Source organism: Octopus bimaculoides, chromosome 7 (genome assembly GCF_001194135.2).
Source record: "Octopus bimaculoides isolate UCB-OBI-ISO-001 chromosome 7, ASM119413v2, whole genome shotgun sequence".
Lineage (NCBI taxonomy): Eukaryota > Metazoa > Mollusca > Cephalopoda > Octopoda > Octopodidae > Octopus > Octopus bimaculoides.
In genome coordinates this window covers 81,861,663-81,867,086 of record NC_068987.1, presented here as the reverse complement: position 1 = coordinate 81,867,086, position 5,424 = coordinate 81,861,663, and the positions used below count along the sequence as shown (strand labels likewise).

Here is a 5,424-nt window from a genome sequence, read left to right as displayed (position 1 = left end):
ATATATATGTGTATGTGCAGTTGCAAATATATATGTGTGTGTGTGTGTGTGTTTGTGTGTGTGTGTAGATATACATAGGGAAAATTCACAAAAATCAACAGACGAAGACAGGTGGTGTAGAAAACAAATAGATGTACTAGTATAATGCTCGGGAATTGAAAAAGTCTTTAACGTTTCGAGCCTACGCTCTTCCACAGAAAGGAACACAGAAAGAAACAAGGAGAGAAACAAGGAGAGAAAAAAAAATGTGTGTAGTGGTTAGTGATCTATCATGGCGAATCATATATATACATACATGGACTGACGGACAAGACAGATAGTGATAGAAAAAGTACAATAAAATTGATGTATGAAATACATTAGTCATTGATTCAGGATAAGGTCCTTCTTCAGAGAGATGATAGGAGAAAAATAAAAAGACAGGGGTTTTACATCGTCTATGCTTGTATATAAAAGGGGAAAAAAAAGTACTCAGTACTGAATGGGGAACACACGAGGGTTCCCAAGGCCATCCTCAGTTTCAGAGGCAACTAAACATAAAGTTGATAAATCAGATGACTACAAATATCAAAACTGATTTTATACTTAAACATAAAATCTAGTGTAGTTCTAACATAAGTTTATACTATAACACCTCATCAGTTTAGACCATAACACCTCTTCAGTCTAAGCCATAAATTTAGTACTAATGAACAACACACATAGCACTTCAGATATATTTCATACGTGTTTTCTCTCTTATCACCTCTGTAAATTATAATTTTCTCATTATTTTTCAGCTAGCTTAAGATACTTGTTAAATTTTTGTTGTTGTGTTTATATCTTTCACACTTGAATAAATCTCATAATTTGTCATCAATTTTTATAATGCATTTATTCATGTGTGAGGGTAATAAACAGACAAACACAAAAAAAAAAAAATAAAAAAAAAAAATAAAAAAACGTACTCTACAAGAATCTTGAACTTGCTCAGCAGGACCTGAAAATAAAGAGAAAATTGTAATTTGTAACTGTGATAAGAGCAACCTGTTTTGGTATAAATGGACAAAGAAAAATACATGGGAAAAATAAATGCTACGTGGCATGATAGCAGCAAATTCATCAAAATTAAGAAAGACAGTAATGAGCAAATAAAAACTCAACTAAAAAATTAATTACTCTGTTGATGCTCAAGGCTGATTTATCTGTCTCTGGGATTTAAACCTGTGTACCTCTAAGATACAGTGAAGGCAAAAACAGAATAACCCTCTTCAATCGCTAATCTCCTGAATCAATACATGGAATCAGAATTGCCAAACAAACTATGTAATAGCCAAGAAATACATATATTAAAGGGAATTTTACATGCTAACTTTGGATGTTTCATGTGGAATTTCTGAGAACTCATTTGAGGATTGTATACCATATCTCATCATCACCATTATCATTGGATGTTAAATGATGAAGAAGATGATGATGATGATGAGACGTAGCATACAATCCTCAAATGAATTCTCAGAAATTCAACATGAAACGTCCAAAGTTGGCAACATTTTTACTTTTGATGTAGGAAGTCTTTTTTATTAATGTCCAACTAATAAAAGCTATAAACATAATATGTAATACACATCCTATAATAAAAGCCATCTAATATGACAAGAAACATCCTTAAAAAGATTCTGTTAGTCTACACAAATGCAATTCTGTTCTGCTAGCTACAGAGCAATCAATACCTAGAAAGATGCATTGGCAACAAGTTCTCCATTAGGGATCACATTTGCAGTATTTTGCAGGGCTAATATGGGAAACTAAGTTATTCTTAACCATTTGGCATTAAAATTATTCGGTCAAATGAAATGCTTATTAATTTACATTGTTTTGAATTAATCGCGTATTATCTTGTAGCTCTGAGATTTCAATGATGTGATTGTAGATTTTTGGAATGACATTGTAGGGTAGGTACAAAAGGCTAGATTTTGACAGTTTTAACACAAAACAGGTAGAATATTTTGATTGGATTATGGCCAATTTAAATGCTAAATCATTAAATATAATTACACTGTCCATATCAGCTATGTGATTTATATATTTATTGTGACAGATAACAACGAATAAGATAACAGATTTAAAGATGATCGTGAAAATAATTCCATTTTAAAGTTTACAATCAAACATATTTCTAAAATAAATTAAGATACTTCCAGCAGCACCACCATTCTAGATATAATTGAAGGAATAAGGAATAACAAAAACACCCATGTCAACATATGGAAAAATGCAAAGAAATATTTATGCAGATACAGAAATGGTGAATGACATCATAAATACAAAATACTGTAGTCAACTTTCTTCTTAGAAGAGCTTTTTGATTCTCACCCACAAAGAAATTTTAAATAAAGAAACCTCATTAGTGTAACAAACAATAGTTAACATATTAGTAGGCCAAACTATAAAACAGTATAACAAATTCACTCATGCAGGGCACTGAATAAAAACACATATGACACATGTTGTCCCTGAAGTAAACCCTATGTACAAACTGATATGGCACCCAATCACAAATTAATAATAAAAATAGATTGGATAAACACCAGAATCATCTCTCTTCTCATCAACATGAAACCACTGGCTTCAAAACCATTGAGTATACTCCAGACAATCAAAATAAAATAGAAATTTCAATGTAAACACCAAAGTTTTAAACTTCATGACTCAAACTGTTACATTGGACATACTGGTAACATCACTTGCAGTTGATCGTCCAAGCATTTATAATAAGGGAATATTGCAGTATGCAAACAAAATTACATGGGAAACATTAGATGATGGCTTTAGACCTGGAGGAGAGAGGGAATGTCATTGATGAGGTTGCAAATGACAGTAAAAGGACTCTAACAAACCTAGCAGATTGATTAATTGGCAGACTGATTAATCAAACAATTGATGACTTCATTGTTAAATGATTAACAGATTGACTACTAATAATCCTTTCCACCAAAGGTACAAGGCTTGAAATTGTGTGGGAGGAGAGTAGACAATTACATCGACCTCAGCATTTCACTGGTACTTAATTTATTGACCCTGAAAGGATGAAAGGCAAAGTCGACCTCAGTGGAATTTGAACTCAGAACATGAAGATGGACAAAATGCCGCTAAGCATTTTGCCCAGTGTGCGATCAGATCTGCCTGTTTACTGTCTTAAACTGATTACTAATAAAAAAAGAAGTAAAATAAAACCAGTTCATGTATTTATTATTGGCATAATGACCCTCCCAAGATACAACAAAATCAGCATCATCACACTAGTTCACATTAAGAAGCTTTCAAATCAAATACAAGAATGAAATCTTCGGCAAGGATTCCCACAAAAAGAAAAAAAAAATGATTAACTTCAGAAGCCTCATCAATAACAAAATACAACCCCCATAATCAACACAAAGATACAATAGTTTATGAATTGAGTAAATGAAATCTAACTGCAGTTGAACATTGAATTATATTAATTCCAACAACGATGATTTCATTGTTTACAACAGTATTCCTATAATTCTTTGCTTCCAACTGGCAAGGCACATGAACAATACTCCAATACAACAATCATTTCATTTCATTGAAATCATGAGTGTGAGATGATCTTTAAAAATGTTTATTATTTTGAATGCCTTTGCTCTCTAAATTAAACATAAAAGACCATTAAAAAAATATGAATAGAAGAAAAAAGATTAGATTTGATTTAGAACACAATTGTACACACACACATTTGTACGTGTGTGTGTGTGTGTGTGTGTGTGTGTATCTATCATCATCACATATATATAAAACCAGCACAGAAAGCAGCCATTAAATGATATATGTGTGTGTGTGTATATGTATATATATTTATTTATATACAATTAAGGATAAAATTTTAATGATTTGATCAAGTGGCCAGCGTGAAATATCTATCTATCTATCTATATATATGTTTATGCATACATACATACATAGATAAGCACATTATGCACACCTGCAAGAACACACACACACACACACCCATGTATACCATGTGATAAGATTTTCAACAAATAGGCGCAGGAATGGCTGTGTGGTAAGTAGCTTGCTTACCAACTACATGGTTCTGGATTCAGTCCCACTATAGCCTCAGGCTGACCAAAGCCTTGTGAGTGGATTTGGTAGGCAGAAACTAAAAGAAGCCCATTGTGTATATATACATATATATATATACATATATATATATGTGTGTGTGTGTGTTTGAGAGTGGCCTTTGCCAGTACTGCCTGACTGGCCTTCGTGCGAGTGACACGTAAAAGCACCCACTACACTCTCTGAGTGGTTGGCGTTAGGAAGAGCATCCAGCTGTAGAAACTCTGCCAAATCAGATTGGAGCCTGGTGTAGCCATCTGGTTTCACCAGTCCTCAGTCAAATCGTCCAACCCATGCTAGCATGGAAAGCAGACGTTAAACGATGATGATGATGATGTGTATGTGTGTGTGTGTATATGTTTATGTGTCTGTGTTAGTCCCCCCAGCACGCTTGACAACCGATGCTGGTGTGTTTATGCTCCAGTAACTTAGCGGATTGGCAAAAGGGACCGATGGAATAAGTACTAGGCTTACAAAGAATAAATCCTGGGGTTGATTTGCTCGACTAAAGGCAGTGCTCCAGCATAGCCGCAAGTCAAATGACTGAAACAAGAAAGAGAGTAAAGAGTAAGGTGCTCACATAAGGGTTTTAGTGGTTGTTAACAATAATAATAATAATAATAATAATGATTTCAAATTTTGGCACAAGGCCAGTTAGTTTGAGATAGCAGTTAAGCTGATGTTCAACTGGTACTTATTTTATTGACCTCAAAAGGATGAAAGGCAAAGTCAACCTTGGTGAAATTTGAACTCAGAACATAAAGACGGATAAAATGCCACTAAGCATTCTGCCTGGCATGCTAATAGTTCTGCCAGCTCACCACTATAATAATAATAAATAATAGTAATCCTTTCTACTTAAGGCACAAGGCCTGAAATTTGGTGGGAAGGGACTAGTCGATTATATCGACACTAGTGTTTCACTGGTACTTAATCTATCAACCTCAAAAGGATGAAAGGCAAAGTTGACCTTGGTAGAATTCTAACTCAGAATGTAGTGATGGGTGAAATACTGCTGAGCATTTCATCCAGCATGCTAGCGATTCTGCCAACTCACTGCCTTAATAATAATGATAATAACAACATTAATGATGATAATAATAATATATTGATATATATATATAGATAGATAGATATACACACACACACACACATAATCATAAATATGGGTGGGTGTGTGTGTCTAAATATGTGTGCATAAGTATGCATAAATATACGCGTGTGTGTGTATATATATATATATATATGTGTGTGTGTGTGTATATATATATATATATATATATATATATATATACACACACA

General features: G+C 33.5%; 1 protein-coding gene across 2 annotated transcripts in view; it reads right to left on the bottom strand.

Annotated features, from left to right (window-relative positions):
• Positions 1-734: 734 nt before the first annotated feature.
• LOC106872053 (meiotic recombination protein SPO11-like) overlaps positions 735-5,424 on the bottom strand; it is an 809,808-nt gene continuing 805,118 nt past the window's right edge. For both annotated transcript variants that reach the window (XR_008264640.1, XR_008264641.1), the window contains one exon: positions 735-979. The gene's annotated coding sequence lies outside the window, so the exon portion shown is untranslated. The remainder of the gene's footprint in view (positions 980-5,424) is intronic.